Source organism: Rhododendron vialii, chromosome 9a (genome assembly GCF_030253575.1).
Source record: "Rhododendron vialii isolate Sample 1 chromosome 9a, ASM3025357v1".
NCBI classification, from domain to species: domain Eukaryota; kingdom Viridiplantae; phylum Streptophyta; class Magnoliopsida; order Ericales; family Ericaceae; genus Rhododendron; species Rhododendron vialii.
In genome coordinates this window covers 24,640,192-24,658,908 of record NC_080565.1, presented here as the reverse complement: position 1 = coordinate 24,658,908, position 18,717 = coordinate 24,640,192, and positions in this window count along the sequence as shown.

Genomic DNA, 18,717 nt, shown 5'->3' with positions numbered 1-18,717 from the left:
GATCGGAGTCGTTCAAAATTTTTCGTTTAGGGTCCCTTGTTTAGGGTCCTTGTAAAAAATTGTAACGACCAGAATTTTTGTTCTATTTTTTTTTTCGAATAAAGAAATTACCTTTAATCAAATAGTATATAGTAATCGATTAATTATTTAAAAGTGTAATTTGATTAAACTAGAATTTAGATTAATTTTTGGTATTTAAAATTAGTTTAGCATATACATTATTAATTAGCTTATAACTATGTATAAGTGTGTCTATATATCTATAAAATAGATATTAGTAACCATCCCACAATTTATGGGATTTGGTTACCCATCCCTCACTTATCTTTCCCTCTATCTCTATCTTTTCACTTATTCACTCCTCTTCAAACTCTTCCTAAACTATACATCTCTCTAATCTCTATAACATCCCATTGTCCTACCTTCCTCCACTACTCCCTCTATATTACTCCTATATTACTCCTAGTCCACTGCAAAAACAGAAACAAGAAAAGAGGGATCACACCCTTTCAATTTTCGTTCATATCACGTCCCTTTGTTCACGGCATGTTTCTTCCTAGTTGCTGTCATTTTTAGGCCTAAGTTTCTTCACGAATGTTGTAGAGGGCGTCGAGAGTTTCGATTTCGACTCAAGAATCACCCAAAACGGGCAAGGATTGATGGAGTTATTGCTGTCCAAAGATCAGTGAAATTTTCGGACTTCTGTTTCCAGACAGCAAACATGACTTATGAAAACCCCCACTTTTCTCCTAGTTCGAATGGTTTTCGGGCTTCAACTTCTTCACAAAAGTTGTTGAGCGTTTCAAGATCTTCGCGTTCGACACAAGAATCATCCAAAACGGCAGAGGTTTGGTCAAGTTATTTCAGTCCAAAGTTGCTGCTAGAGTATCGATGTTACGCCGCCAAACGAAAACCCACCGGACTCCACCGAATCGTTTTGTCCGGATTAAAGGTATTATAATCCATTCCAACCTCTTCTCTAAGTATATTAAGTGTTTATATGCTTAACCCTATGCCCTGAACGATCCCATGCATCAAAACCGAAATAAAAAAAACGAAATCTGACATGGAGTTTGCGGCAGCAACCTTTGGGTTGCTCCAGCCGCAAGAACCAGATCTCTGACCTTGCGGGCCGCAAGGTCAACCCGATCAGACCTTGCAGTGGGTACAGTTTTAGTTCGAATCGACTTTTCGACATCCCGAACACCATTTTTAACCCTCGAATTATTTTTCTTAGACTTTTCACACCTCAAAGATCATAACTTGTTAAGATCATTTTTTTATTTAATTACCTATTTATTAAATTATTTATTAGTTATCATTCAAAGTTTCTGAACAAAAATCTTTGCGACCTTCCAAACAACGTTTTAACACACAAACTAAATTTTCCTAAACTCCTTTCATCTCAAAGATGATATATTGTTAAATTAATTTAATTTACTATTTATTGTTATTTTTATAGTGTTTCCGATCAAAATTACCTTACGACCTTATAAACCTTATTATTAATGCGCGGGTAATTTTATTTAGACTACTTACATTCTGAAGATGAAACTTTGTTAATCTCAACATATTTTAATTAGTAAACTATTTATTATCTATTTGCTTCACTTTCGGTCACTTTATTTAACGTCTTCATTTAAAATAATCCCGCGACCCTCCGAACCCAACTTTTGATACTCAACCGGTTGCATAGGACCTTTAGGACTCTTATTAAGGTCATGTTAATTATTCTAATATTTTTTTTCTAATTAATGTATTTAATTAATTTTTAATCAATATAATTACTTGAAATAATTAATGAGAGCCTAGAAAAAAAAATTTAATTCTTTTAAAAAAAAGTTCTTACTTATTATCATCTTGGCCACACGAGATTAAGGGCAACGGTCCATTCATAAAAAGTTGCGTGATTACGTTGCTTACTGATTGTTTTGTTTATTATTTGATTAATTGTATGTTGCACCACTGATTGATTGAATGCTAGATTGGACTCTAGAGACATGGGGTGGTATGCGAATAGAATTCATCTAGACGATGCTAGGTAATGGATGAATTTGAAAGTTTTATTTTTAGATTGCCTGCAGGCGTGATTTTGAAATATGATGAGATTTGTGATGAGATTGAAACTGGCGAGTGTCCAGTGATGAATTGATAGACTGGCGTGTGTCCAGTGATGATTGTGAAGTGGTATATAAGATAGGCGAACCCTAGTTATGATTCAGGCATGATAAGCTTTTCCCTTGTTGTAGTTATTGGAGTGCACACTCGGTATATAACTTAGGTGTATCTGCGACAGCAAAGGAAAGTGACCTCATGGGACCGAGCATGGCTAGCGGTTGGGGGAGGAAAGATCTTGTGGAGGGATCTTAGATTTCACATTAGAATAATGAATAGTAATAAATTGGTGTTTGTAAATCCTTATTCTGCTTTTCGCATCTTTATTATCCTATTGCTTGCTAGCTGTAAAGTAAGAGAGGTGGTTGGGTTGAATTATTCTACTGGGTGATTTATCACTCATGGATACGTCTGTATCCTAGCAAATCGTTTGTTTTGACAATCAATTTGCCAGTGGGCGCAGGATTCAATGGAGAGGATTCAAAGATGTTGCAGTTCAACACAAAAAGAATATCAGGAACGAAGATCGAGTATGCTTCAGATTTGTATCAAGCCTAGAGTCAGTTCTGAAGTTAATGTATTTTGAATCAGTAAATTTATCTTGTGACTGTAATAGCTAAACTTTATTTTGGAAAATTATATCTATTTAGCAAATTTTCTTAAGATTTTATTTTATATTGCTTCCGGAAAATTGAGGCGTTACAAAAATCATCTCAATCTGATATCAGGAAGGGTGTTTACGAATCATCCAACTTTGCTTCAAAATTTAGGCTAAATTTTGAAGCAAAGTTGGATGATTCGTAAACAACCTTCCCGATATCGGATTGAAATGATTTTTTTCAGGGACCTTAAACGAAGCATTTTGAACAAAATGAGCGGCTCCGATCATCTTTACCGGACCCGAGACGGATGCATAACTGATCTGTGTGCGGCTGCACAGCAGTCGCTGCTGTACTTGTAGCAGCGTCCTTTTGGGTCAATAGAGCAAAGTTTGAATGTTTCGTAAATACTCTTATCGATACCGGATTAAACTTATTTTTTATAGAGACCATAAACAAAGTATTTTAAACAAAATGAGCGACTGCGACCATTTTTTTGAGACCCAAAATAGGTCCAAAAAGGGGTTTGTACCCACTGGTACAGATTTTTGGTATGTACCAATAGACTTTCTGGAAGAGAATCCGTATAAGGCTTCGTTTGTTTCGATGTAAAATATTTTACAATCATGTAAAATATTTTTTCAAAAAACAAACTTTAAACTTTTATTTTCTGTTGTTTAGTTGGCACATGAAAAATATTTTTCAAAACAACGGGTTTCTTAATAAACATATGCTCAACAGCTGTTGAAAGAAACCAATTGACAGGTGTTGCCATGGTTTTCTTGGTTGTGTGAGGCCACTTGTTGTTGCCAAGAGTGCTACTTGTCCACCAAGGGCCAAGCGAATGAGATGATGATGAATTACGTGAGGAAAACAACTTACAGGCTTTCTCCTCGTAAGTCATTTTACGCCAACTAGTGTAAAATAATTTACGCGGTAAATAATTTTACTGAGCAGTTGTGCAGCCAAACAGGTGAAAATGTGGAAAATGTTTTTGCTGACAATTTTTTACACCCAAACAAACATAGCCTAATTTGTTAAGTAATGTAAAATGTGATTATCAAACCTACTGAATCACTTATTACTTAATTGATTCAATTTTAAGTGCTAAATTTAGGTTATTAAACAAACCCTTAACTTAGGAATTTTGGGTGATCAAATTTTGGGTGTCTACAATGGGTTCAATATGGGTCTCTTTTATTCAATGAAAATTTTGAAAAGTCCCGCATTTCACCCTCGCCTACACACTTCTGAACCATTCTATGTCACCAAACCAGTTCCCGTGTGCTTCGACACGTCGTGCATTTTAACAGAAACCACTCTCCTTCTCCTACTACCACAACAACTCGATCAAAAACAAACCCAAATTAGAGCGGGGGCGGGGGGGAAGGAACTGAAGTTCAGTTGCAAATGAAGAAATTTTATTTTAAAGGACGAGATTAACTTATTCACGGAGGCTTCGTGAACAATCTGTTCACGCGACGCAATCTCAATCATCTATTCGCGCAATTAATGGCTGATATTCATTTTCAATTATAATTGATTATAATTAATTGTTACCGGTCATAATTGATTTTCAATCCGAACCGTCCAAAAACACTTTGGACAAGCTCTATTGGTCTCCGTAAAACCTTCTTTATGGAATAGTCCGCAAAATAAGATTTCCGTATTTGTTAATTTTGCTTCAAATTTTTGTAACTTATTAATTTGTCTCGTCAAGAAGAATCAGAAAAGTAAAAAATTTTGATCGACACTCATAATTTTTTTTAAAAAACAAAAAGAAGTAAAAAAACAAAGATATTGAAAGTTGCAATTTCTAACCCACAATTGCGATTTTTTCTGTTTTATGGTGATTTCACAGTTTTTATCATGATTTCAGTATGCGTGTTTCGATTTCTCCAAATTTTGTCATGATTTTGATTTATTATGGTTTTGTCGGGACGATTCTATAGTACGTACTCATAATTTTTTCTGTTTCATGGTAATTACCCAAATTTTGTCGTAATTTCGGCATGTGTGTTTTGATTTCTCCAAATTTAATCATGATTCTATAGTACGTACTTATAATTTTTTTCTGTTTCATGGTAATTACCCAAATTTTGTCGTAATTTCGGCATGTGTGTTTTGATTTCTCCAAATTTAATCATGATTCTATAGTACGTACTCATAATTTTTTCCTGTTTCATGGTAATTACCCAAATTTTGTCGTAATTTCGGCATGTGTGTTTCGATTTCTCCAAATTTAATCATAATTTTCGGCTTATTGTAGTTTCGGTTTAAGAAAGGCACATCGGCTTGGGCCCGTTAAGTTCAACATGGATGTAAGAGGGAATGGTAGTAAGGGGGAGTGGTAAGAGAAGGAGGAAAGACAGCACATTGAAATTGATAAATAATGAATGGGGATAGATAGATGACGCACTTGGAAATTGAGAAAGAAATAGAACCTGGATCTTCCGCAGCTTCTATAGGTTAGGTTGGTTTGGTTGTTGAGGACCTAAACGAAAATTTGGCAGATATGCTTCATGTAAAGCATAAGAATCAACTATTTTTCTACAAATTAATCTACCCCGCGGATTGTAATTTAGCCAAAAATAGTAGTCAAACATGTGCTGGTAGAAATTTCCACCTTGTTAAAGATCTAGTGGGGCTTTCGTTGATGTCTTGAATTTTACTGGATCATGGTAGATTGTAGAATACATGGAATGGATGTGTTGAATACATGGATATGTAGAATACACATATGATTGAACGATGGTGCTCTTCAATATTGTAGGAGTTACCCCTACAAAAGTTTTATCGGATACTACTCTGCGAACAAGAGATTCAACGGTTGATCATACGCCTACCTCAAAGGTGAAGTTGGAGAAATCTCAGCTATCCATTGAAGAGCGAGGTGTCGGCGGGAGTGGCATAATCCATACCTTTTACGTAGTGTTTGGTTTCTTAGAGTAATTTTGTCATGATTTAAGTATTAGTGATTCGATTTCTCCTAATTTTTTCATGGTTTCGATTTAATGTAGTTTCGTTGGCACGATTTTAGGATATGTGTTCATGATTTTTTCTGTTTTATGGTGATTCCCTAAATTTTGTCACGATTTGGGTATATGTGTATTTCAATTTCTCCAAATTGAGTCATGATTTCGGCATGTGTTCGTGAATTTTTCTGTTTTATGGGGTGAATCCTTAAATTTTGTCATGATTTCAGAGTTTTTTGTTTTGTTTTATGGTGATTTCATGATTTTTATGGTGATTTTCCAAATTTTGTTCGTGGTTTGGGTACGTATGTTCCGACTTCTCCAAATTTTGTCATGATTTTGGTACATCTTCGTGATTTTTTTATTTTATGGTGACTCCCCAAATTTTGTTATGATTTGAGATGAATAGCTTATTTTAACTTAATCAGCTTTCCATAGTTTGGGGATTGGACGAGATAAGTTAGAACTTAATTCCGTTTTTAATGGACGAGAGACGTCCCTATATAATTGGGCTAATTCTGTTTGAAAATTATATAGGACATGTATCTGTCCCTACAATACGGGAAATTCAAAAATATTAGATAGAAACTACATAATATAATGATATATGGGTAGGGGTATAATGGGGTAAAAAAATATTTTGAGGACGAGAACATAAGTATTTAAAACATGTAGGATGAACATCTAAATAAGTCTAGTAATTAATATGCCTATTTACTTTCTTCTAAATGAAACCTTATTTTTTAAGAAGGCTTATGCCTTGTTTGGATGGTGTTTTAATTTTTTTTTAGTAAAAATAGGGTAATAATTAGAGATATGAATAATGAGTAGAGAGAGATAGAGAGAGAAATGAGAATAATGATTGAAATAATGCTTGCGACCTTAGAGTGTGTTGCAATAAGAATACCCCAAGCGTAGGGCTAGGTCAGTTGAAAGCATAATAAAACCCGAAAGTCCGGGGTCGAATCCACAGGGAGCGCATCCATAACTTGGTTCGGAGATTAGCTTGCGTAGAGAATTTTGGCGTTAGGACCGCCAAGCGTTGAGACGGCCAACTGAGCGATTTAGAAAGTGGCTACTTAACCTAACTACGGCTTTTTAACTGGAGATTAAACTAAAGGCTAGGTTTAGGGATAATTAACACCCATAACGTAAGGATAAACTCGATTCTTCTCTTCTTAACAACAGTGTTAAACATGACTAGGGCTCTTTTGATTCATTTTAACAAACATAAAGAGGGACATAGCTCCATGCATCAAATGTGGCAAATAGCTTAGCCATTGCCTACATTTGATCAAAAAGATTAACACCTCTAAGTTTTGGTACATAAAATTAGTCCTAAGCCATGTTTAAGCTAGAAAATGAGATTTTACAAGAGAATAACAAGCTACATCCTTGGTTACGGGATGTTAACCATCCCACAATCTAACCTTACTACACTACTCACACATATCGAAAGAAGACATGAAATGAGCAAGGGTAAAGATAAGGAGAAAACTAAACATTGATTAAATTCGAAATAAACACAAGATCCTCGAAGAGAATGAAATTCCTTACAACTATAATGAAGACCAAAAGCTTCGGAAGTAAACAGATCATGCTTAAAATCCGTCTCAAAGCGTAAATGAGGAGAGAGGTGAGAGCTCCATTAATGGAGGTAGAGAGAGAAAGTGCAAAAGATGAAGATCCCCTACTCCAATCAGGTCTGGGGGTATTTATAGCCCCTTAAAAATGAGCTACAAAGGTCCTAAATGCCCCTAAAAAGTTACAAAAGTCGAGCACAAAAAGTAGATTTTTTTCTAGGATGTATCGGTATCGTGAAAACCTAGTACCGGTACATCGCTTGTTTCACAGCATTTTGAACCAAATCTGTCCGCGATGTACAGGTACAGCTTTTATCGGTACAGGTACATCGCTGGCAGAAAGCTTCCGAATTGTTTTCTTCCCTCCAACAGCCCCTTTGACATCCCGAACACTCTTCGACACTTCTTTAAACAATCCTTGGGACTTGGTAGCGGGGTGCACATGGTCTCAATTCTTTGGATGATCCCGGGTTGATTTCCTTGGCGTTCAAAACGCTTTATTTTCTCCTTTAACTTGTAAAGGCCAAAAACACCAACTCCGCGCAATATCAATTAATTAAAGTAAATTATGTACGAAAGAGGGACAAAATTGGTATCGATAAGCCCATTTATAAACACTATCGAGGGCTTATTAAATAATGAGTGGAGAGAGATAGAGAATATAATGAGAATTATGATCGGAGAGTGAAGGAAGAAATGAGAATAATGATTGAAAGTAGAGGTAATGAGTATTTTTTGAGTTGGATTTTTTTTTTTAAAGATACCATCCAAACAAGGCATTAGTGGAACAGATACTAAGTTAGTTTCAGTCCAATTATTTTATCGTCCAGATGGGTTCATTTTGGGATCCTCCCGGAACTACAACAACAATCGGAATCGTTCATTTGTAGAACTCGTCGAGTATGTCATCCACGAAAAAACTAGCTTGAACAAATATCAATAGATACATGAACAAAATATATATTTGTAAATTATTAGTTTCAACCTAATTTTCGTCATTGCATCTTTTTTTACTACAAAATGAATGATTCTGATCGGGCCCACAACGGCCCAAGATTGGACAATAAAATAAGGAATTTTTTTATAAATGGTCCCTTTAGTTTGCACGAGTTCTCATTTTCATCCATGTAATATTAATTGTATCAATATCAATTTTAACCCAATAGTTTTCATTCCATCTCAATTTCGTCGCTCTTTTTGACGCCGTCAATGAAACAAACGGAATTGAAGGGCAAAATTGTCATTTTCTCTCATAAAGGGATTAAATTGAGATTTTATGTAAACCAAATGGACTATTTTTAAAATTTTACATTTTACTTTCGTTTTTTGCAAATAAAATAAAAAAAAGACCATAAGTAATGTATTTGACAACTAAATTATTTTTTATTAGGTAATCAAACTATATTGAAAAAATTTATATTTCATTACACATTACAAAAACATTAGAAAATGCACAAATCAACCCCTTAGCTAATGTCTTTGTATCATGTTGTTATAATCTCCTTATTTTTTCACTCGATAAAAAATATTCAAAATCCGTGTTTATTTGTTATATGAGCGATCTTATGAGTAAGTCCCAAAATAAATACACTTATACCCATATTTTAATGTATTTGATCTCTTAATATTCAATAGTGTTTCATTGCTTAATTAAACACAATTACAAGATTTCTAAATACTATTGAACAACTTTTTCTTTTTAATCATGTGATTTGAAAACAATAAGAGTGAAAGTTCAATTGAAAAAAAAAATACAATACCAAGATATTTAACATAGGGGTTGCTTTTCGAATTTTCTCATATTTTTTGTGATATATATAATAACAGAAATCCTATTGGTACCGACGGTACCCATAGGGAAAATGTACCGACGGCCACCGGACGGCCGTCTCCGGTCACCGGACGGCCGATCCGAGCCGTCCAAAAATTTTTAAAAATAAAACCGAGTGGCCTTACGCGAGAATCAATGGCATCCGAGGTGTGTAGGGTACTTGATCCGAGCACCCATTTTTCGTGTATATTTGTATATACTTGTATATACACGAAAAAGGGGTACTCGGATCAAGTACTCTACACACCTCGGATGCCATTGATTCTCGCGTAGGCCCACTCGATTTTATTTTTTAAAATTTTTGGACGGCTCGGATCGGCCGTCCGGTGACCGGAGACGGCCGTCCGGTGGCCGTCGGTGCATTTTCCCTATGGGTACCGTCGGTACCCATAGCAGTACTCATATAATAAAACCTTTAAAAAAAATTCAACATATTTTGATTATTCAATATAAAATGAGATGAGAAATATATTACATATGATGTATTTTAAATTTATTTAAAAAAAAAGTAAAAAATAAAATTGTAGAAATAGTCTCTCTAGTTTGCATGAAATCTCAATTTAGTCCTTCTGTGAGGAGAAATCACAATTTTGACCGCCAATTCCGTTTGTTTCATTAACGCTGTAAGCGAGATGGACGAAATTGAGACAGAATACAAATTATAGGGCTAAAAGTAACACAATTGATACTAGAGGGACAAAAATGAGAATTCATGCAAGCATAAGGGAAAAAGACATTACAAACGCGTTGTTCCAAATCACGCCCAGTAAAAAAGTTTAAAAAGAGCACGTTTTGTGACCACAAACTTTAGGGTTGGTTCCAGAAACCAAAAAAAATTCTTATTTTTTAAGAAGGCAATTTCAAGCTAAAAAATTATAGACTTATTGAAATATAAAAATATGCAATATTGATCTTATTTGAAAGATCTCATCGAGAGATCTTTTATACAATATTTACATTATTTTTGAGTTTGAAAATGTGAAATAAGCTGCTTATTTTTTAAGAAAATTTCTGGAATGGAACTTAGTCTAATAGGATTAACTTAAATTACACGTATTTTAATCAATAAAGTAATAGGAAAATTCCTGAACATTAATGAGCCCAATTAAGTCCCATTGGGGAAAATTCCTGAACATTAATGAGCCCACTTAAGTCCCCTCCCAATGGGCCCAATGGCAGGTTGGCTTGTTTAGATAATCTCTATATCTTATACAAGTTCTTTTGATTTTGCAAATACAGGGCTAATTAATTGGTCTAAGTGAACCCCGCATGTTGACGATGCGAGTTTTCTTATATTAGGCCCTGTTTTGAAACATGAAATAAGTACTTATTTTTTAAGAAGACAATTTCAAGCTAAAAAATAATGGGCTTATTGAAATCTAAAAATATGTAATATGGATTTTGTTTGAAACAGTGCAAAAAAATTTAAAAAATTATTTTTCATTTACATTATTTTTTAGTTTGAAAATGTGAAATAAGTATTTATTTTTTAAGAATGTGTTCTGGAACGGGTTCTTAACCACACACTACGATCCTTGTTCAAAATTCGAGTTCAGTCCTCATTAGAAATTTAAATCACACCTATCATATCGCGTTCTTGTTTTGCCATCGAACTTTATTTAGATGATTCAAACAATTTGCTATTATGTAGACTATGTACACTTACAAACTTACCAATACAGATTGTTCTTAATGATCCTCCATAAAGCGATCATAATAGTAAAGATCTCATTTTTTGATAGAATAAGAGTGTCTGAATAATATTAGAATTGAGAATAGTTACAGTTATAGTGTTACACCCACTATGCCAGTGACATTGCAAGTATTTAGGGGTAATTAGAGAATAATATTTACTTGACTTTTATGGCGCTATTAATTTTTCCTAATTTATCACTTGAATATGATTTATTTTTTCTTTTGAATAGACCTTGATTAATATGATGATTTTGATTTTTGTACTTTTTGTTGTTTTGGATGTTGTGCTTGCAATTTAGCTTCATTCTTATTCTAATTATGTGGTTTAGTTAGGTATAGGTATATTCAAAGAAAACTCAAATCCGCCGGGAGCAAGTTGCCAAGTTCGGTAGTAGTTTGCCAAATATCCCCATAAGAGATCGGGGCAAAACAAAAAGTAAAGGATTGATAAGCACCCGGTAATGCAATGTCGAGTACGCTGATTCTCTAGATTAGTTTAATTTAATCGTTTATTTAGTGCTTTTACTCGTAAGGTATTTTTAGTGTCATTTTGTAGGAAATCGTTCAAATTCAGGAGTTTTAAAGTTTAAAGTTTGTCAAAGTTATTCAAGGTTCAAAAAGGAGTGACCCGTCGGCTCAAGAATGGCCAAGGCAGAGAGCAAGAGGCATGTGCTGGAGATAGGCCATCGGCATCGGTAGACAAGATCTCTGTCCATTGGTACAAAAGGACAGAATGCGTAGCACGTAAGCAGCTCGGCATCGATAGGTGGAATCTCCTTCCATCGGTACCGAAGTACCTAAAGGTTCAATCCAAAGCAGTCAGCATCGATGGGAAGCATTAGTTTCAATCGGTACCGAGGCCCTTTCATCAGCAACTTATGGCCTTTGCCATCGGTACCGAGGGCCTCAGAGGTGGATTTTTGAAGCATCTCGTGGAATATTCCGTGCGCAAACCTTGGAGTATTTAAGCCCGTGATGTCACATTGTACAAACAACTTTTGTATTGCATAATTTAGATCTAGCCTAGATTGATTTTGCTTTTTGAATTGTTCTTCATTGTTCTTCATTTTCAGCTTTGAATCTTTAATTTTCTGCCTTAATTAGTTAGTTTTTGTTACTTTTGTCTTCATTAAAGTTGTAGACAGTCCTTCGATCTATCGTTTAATCTAATTTTCTTCTAGCGTTGTTATGTCAATTATACTAAGTAGATTTTTGCTTGCTCTTATCTTCATAGATATGTGTGAGTAGTTTTCTAGGGTTAGGTCATGGGGTGATTAGCACCTCATAGCTCGAGTAAAATTGTGTTTTTTACCATAAAGTTTGAATCTTTGATTCGAAAATTGATGTGGGGTTCGGATTTGTTTGTCAAATTGCCGAGGTATTAACCTCCTTGATCATGTGTAGGTAAGAGCATAGCCTACTTACCACACATGATGCTTGGAGCTCTGTCGCTCGAGATGTTTGCTAAATGAATTCTAGAGCTAGCTTGATAATTGAACCACCCTATCTTTCGGTATCTTGAACCGTGTAATTGGGTGAAAGATGTGATTTAACTCGAGTCGTGGGTGTTAGTAATTTCTAGACCTAACCTGCTTTTTATTCTAGTTTATTCGCTTTTAATTTAACCTTTTTACTTTTCACCGCAAACGTAAAACAAAGTTGGCTGTCTAAAAGCCGAAAACCTTGCTTACTTCTACAAATCCAACCAAGCCGTATTAATTTTTCTCTTGGGTACGATCCCGGTTTTCCGGATTATTATGTTTCAATTGGACGCTTATACCATACGCTTGGGGTGATCTTATTTGATATATCGACAAACGAAGCAAGGGTCTCCAAAAGGAGATTAAGGATGGAATAAGCTCCCAATTCATACCCTACTATTTTTTTTTAATAATGCAGAGTATGTGAAGACTCGTCCAATAATCTCATTTTTTTTAGTAAAATTGTGTTTTGATTTACTTTGGTCATTTGGTTAATGTGGTCGCACGGATTGATATGTCGTTATGTATGAGACATTTGGTAAATAGCTAAACTTTGAGTTTCGGGGTTGAAATGACGTGTGAAAGTAGTGTGGAAGTGTTGGTAGCAATCGGGTTTGATTCGATGAATATTGGCAAAAATTTTCAAATCTGTCTGCGATGTATAGGTACAGCTTTTTCCGATACAGGTACATCTCGATCAGAAACTGTGAAATGCTAAAATTTCTGGGTACCTGTACCGGTATTGGTATTCCTCGGTACCGATACATCGTGTAAAAAATTCTGAAATTTCAGCACACATTTCAGACACTATAAATAGACCCCTTATGTCATTTTCTCACTCCAAGACCACGAACTCAGCCCTAAAATCGCCCCTCCACCTTCTCTCTTCAATCTCTCACCCAAATTCTTGGATTTGCACATCAAACACCTCAAATCTCCAAAATTCAAGAGTTTTCTTCCTCAAAATCACAAGATTCTTGCATTTGGTGAACCAATGGTGAGTTTTGTGTTCTTGTTCTCACTCCTTGAAGCTCTATCACGTTTTTCTCTCTCTCCTCTCGATTATTGGTTGATCTTTGCTTGTTATTCATGTTTTTGGGCTTTGTTTACTCTAGATCTTGTATTCACGTTTGGGTGAAGCTTGTCTTTGAAGGATTCAAGCTTATTGCTCTTGGTAGACTTAAGGTTTTGCTCAAAACCCATTGTGGTAGGGATTTCTTACTCTCGTTATGCGTTTATACGGTGTTTATGTACCTAAATCGTGCATTGTTTCGTTGTTTGAGATTATTTCTTCCATTTTCGAGAATCTGCAGAACAAGGTCTTTGTTTTTGGGGTTTTACGCCTTCTTAAGCTCAGGATTGAATTTTGGTTCCTTCGTATGGAATAGAGTAGACTTAAAGCCCGTTTTAATGCCGATAGAATCACCCAAAACCGTTGAGAATTGAATTAATGGTGGATTTTAGAAATCAGGTCACGGATCTGTCTCGTTTTCTGGGTTTGCGCCCAACTTCGAACGGCCATAACTTCCTCGTCCGATGTCCGTTTCATGCAAATTTTATATCGATTCGAAGGTCTTGAAGTCAGCTTTCATTTGCCACCAGAATCACCTTAAGACTCTTAACACACAGAAAGTTATGACTATTTGAGTAGAGGTGTATCAGTTTGTCAATGTCTGTTGGTTATTCCTAAGATTGTTTCGTTCCGTATTATGACTCCCTATATAATTAGAATGTGTTTACGTTACTCTCGAATGTGATTGCTTGTGTTCTAATGGCTCGTTCTATAAGATTCTCCTTTAGAACCTAGCGGGTGGTATGTCGATGAGTCATTGTGGGTTCAGTGCGTGACGAAGGACATCATAATGGACTTTCAGGAATAACGTGAACATAAGGTATCTATCAATGTACGATAGGACGTGTTTATGAATTTGTAATGCATTGCATGATGATAAATGAAAGAAGGTGAACTTGGTAAATATTGTCTTCTTGTATTCGGATTGATTATGCGTGTGTACGTTTAAGTTGATAATCTTGAATTGAGGGTCCTGCAACGCAAGATGTGGTAATGCGGAGACTCTAGAGGGCCCGCAACGCAAGGTGTGGTAATGCGGAAACCCAAGTGGATAGAATTCAATGTGACGCAAGGGGTGGTAACACAATTGAATGTCTCACATGATGAAGAGAATTTTGTTTGATTTCAGAAGTCTATGTTGTTGATGTTTGATTGTTTGTTGTTTGGGATTGTGGTTGTCGAAAAAGTGAATGAAATGTTGGTTTTATCAAGGTTTTACTAAAGAAAGGAATTTGGATTTTGAAAAGAGGATTTTTATCAAAAATCCTCTGGTATTCTTGAGCGAATCAACGAATCCAGTATTTGGGCACAAATCAACGGACTCCGGTATTCAAGCTCGAATCAACGGAGTTTGACCTGTAATGGTCTTGAGTTTTCTCAAAATTTGTTTTGGAAATCAGAAGGAAAGTTTTATGAAATGAGACTCTTTGGTGAATGGTATGAGTTGAGGAAGTAGTTGTGGTGTTCGTTCGAAAAGTTATCAGATGGTTGAACTATTGTTGTAATTTGTTGGATTGATACGAGATTAAAAGTTGCTTTTAGTTGATGTATGAATGGTTAGGGACATCTGTACGACGTCCAGGATTCTCTAGTCTTAGTCCGTTTGTTCGTAGTGGTAACTCTTATATCTCACGTTCGTTTGTTGAAATTCATTCACTCTAGTTGCATGCTTTATCGCATTTTCATATAACTTGAGTATAGATTTTCCTACTGGGCTAGTGTAGCTCAACCTATCATTTTCAGGTACAAAGCAAGGAAATTGGCATGGCATGCATCTCGTGCTTGTTGATCATATGTTTTGAAGGTATAAAAGCGGCAACATTCTGCATTTGACTTGAAAGAAATTGTTGAAAGAGTGATTATTGTAAATTGTAATTCCACTTTGGTATTTTGGTAACTTGGGGCCTCGAGCCAGGATTGTAACTTTTAAATTTAACTTTTAGAACGGGAAAAGATATGTCATTTGGGTATTATCGATTCTTTAGTTATTATTCTATTTATCAAAAAATGATTATTATTTATGTTGAAAATCGAGGGCGTAACAGAGTATTCCGGGTTAGTTATGCGTATCTCAGACTATAATCTCTTTTTTTTGAACGACTTCTCTAACTAGAATTCTCAACAGACCCTCTCACAATTTTTTTGTGCACTTGCACGTAAGGGTTGGCCGCAAGGAAAATCGAACCTGAAATCTTATGATGAAGCTAACTGACTCCTAACTCTCAAATCAAGACCAAGACCAACTGGCCAACCCCTAATTGTTGTCATCTCTCTAATGAGTGGTGGTATTTGCACCGATGAATAGTGTAGGGAAACGGTACCGACCGCCGCGCGCGGCCGTCTCCGGCCACCAGACGGCCGATCCGAGCCGTCCAAAAATTTAAAAAAAAAAACCGAGGGGCCCAACGTGGGAATCAACGTCATCCGATGTATGTAGGGTGCTTGATCTAGACACCCTATATATACACGAAAAATAGAGTGTCTAGATCAAGCACCCTACACACATCGGATGCCGTTGATTCTCACGTAGGGCCCCTCGGTTTTTTTTTTTAAAATTTTTGGACGGCTCGGATCGGCCGTTCGGTGGCCAGAGACGGCCGCGCGCGGCGGTCGGTACCGTTTCCCTACACTATTCATCGGTGCAAATAGGATTTCTGTCTCTCTAATAGCACAAAGAATATGGGTGAGGACCCATTTTCTACCAGAACTGCGCGCTTTGTTTTGCGGCTCCTAGCTAGTTAGGTACTCTTCTTGTCACACACTACCAAATTACCAATGATTTAATTACAAGACAATATACTACTACTACTACTTTTAAGTTTTAATAGCTAGCACCACCTTCCCACACTTAGAATCCAAGTCTACAAAACAAATCTAAGCTAGGCCAGAGAGTCGATACTTTTACTGTAAATACACCGAAGTGTCTTTAACAGCAGGTTCCATGCATCAAAAACCAAAAAAATATATATTATACTCCCACTTCATTTCATGTTCCTAAATAGTAAGAATTGCCTTTTAAGAATTCCTTAAAATCAATGTTTCGATTGTTCACTTGTTAACTACCATGTAACCCTTTCGGTCCATTTCATGATTGTTTTGTGCCAAATCCAAAGATGGCCGTTGCTTTCATTTGTACGTGTCACTGTAACACAGGTGTGTGGACTGTGGACCCAAGCTTGGTAGGGCAGTGGTCACCTTGCATGGGACTATTGCAGTTCAAAGTCATTGATGTAATGATCACCAAATGCCAATGAACTAATTAATCAATGCTCGGTCGAGAGGATGTTTCCTTGTACTTATCATGGATGTGGAATTCTTAACTTTGTTTGTTAATTAACAGGATGTTTGGGCCAAATTGTATGTATCTTGACTAATTCTGATGTCTTGAAGTTAATAATCGACCTAGCCACAAAACCTCTAATTGTTCAAGGTTTAGAATAATTGATTTTCGTGAAATTCGAACATGAGACCTCGTAAGGAACAAGGACGTAGCCAAACCCCTTTTGGTTGATGCATGTGGAATTATATTCCTGACATATAAGAAATTTCACGCAGGCCAGCCCTTGGGCTTTCTTTCCTCTTGGCCTCTCTTTACCCTTTGCCATCAACTAACAAGTGCAATTTTGTTCACCTTCTTTAAAAGAGGGTAACATTGCACTCTCTCTTATTAGTTGAAATGGTATGAACCCCACTACAAAGTGATGCCATGCTTACCATGTAATACACTTTTTGGTAAGCATGACATCACTTTATGGTGGGGTTCACATCATTTCAACCAATAAGAATGAGAGTAATATTCACCCTCTTAAGTGGAGGGTGAACAAAACTCAACTCTCAACTATAGTACCCATTTTGTCGTTACAGAGATCGCATAAGTGTTACCATTTGTATCACTAATTGGTGATTGGTCTCAATCAACTAGGCATGTCAATGGACTGGATTGGATCCGAATTCGAAGTTGCTCGAATCCGATCCAAATCCGAACTTGATAGTTGTGATACCTCATATAATGTTGTCCCACGTCGGCAACAAAAAGAAAATGGAAATGGTATATAAGTGATTCCAACCAGCAATTGTATAATTTAAGATTAACCTTTTGAGTCACGTTATTAGTTGAAGGGTTAGCGAGTCAGCTAGCGCGGGTCATTATAGTTAGTATCAGAGCACAACCCTAATCTATATGGCTGGAGCCACCTCTATATTGTTGTCCCATGCACATCGATCAGCAACAAAAAGAAAATGGAAAACATAGTATCAACAATACTTCTATTTCATAGCTATGAAGTACTACTAAGTTATCAAAAAGATGTCAATTTTTAAAATCTACACATAATTAAAATGTTCACACTCCTTCCGTCCTAAAATTTTAGCCCGTTATGAAAAAATAAAAAACTACTTCTGTGTATGATTTTTAGATTATTTTTACACTAAATTAAAGATCTCGGTTAATTTTTGAAATTGGTGCAAAAGATAAGTATTTTATCTTCTGATCTGAAAATTGCACGTATTTCATAGTGAACAAATTTCAGAGCAAAGGGAGTAACAAAAATATATATGTTAAATATAGGAAATTTATAATGCCACTCCCAAATTAATTTATAAATGTCACTCCCAAAAGGGAGTGCGGTTATCAATTTGTGGAGTGACATTATCAATCCCTATATGAAATTGATTTTGCCACTCCCTTGAGGGTGGCATTATCAATGGCCTAAACATAGTGAGGTGAACTAAATTTTAAAATTATTTCATCTGAATTCTACCAAACAAACAAGATTTGTTTTAATTTTGAAACTGACTGTTTCCAGTATAATCTAGAGATCTGTAAATCAAATTCATTTTTAATTTGACCCACACATTATACTAAGTTTTAATCTGCATCATTCATGTACTTTGTTTCTGTACATTGAATTTTGGATAAAATCTATAATTATTATTTGAACAGCGCTTGCAAGAATGGCTAGCGATGAAAAACGAAAGTCGACAAGGTTAATTGAGTTCTGCTTTAACTTTTAGGACTTTTTTGAAACACTACTACAATAAACCATAAAGACCACAGTAATTGACCGTGATTGTAAGTTTTTCATCACGCTCCTGCTACCGTGATGGATCTGAGTGTAATTGTAAGTCACTCTCTTTTATCACGGTTATAAACCGTGATTGAAAGAGAAAAACAATCACGGCCAAAAAACGTGATCGTTTCTCTTTTATCACAGTTATAAACCGTGATTGTTTCTCTTAGGTGTGATCATTTCTCTTTTCTGGGTGTGATTGTATGTCACTTTAGATCACGGTTTATAACCGTGATTGAAAGTTCAAAATGATCACACCACCATAAACTGAGATGGAAAACCATTGCGCGTGATCTT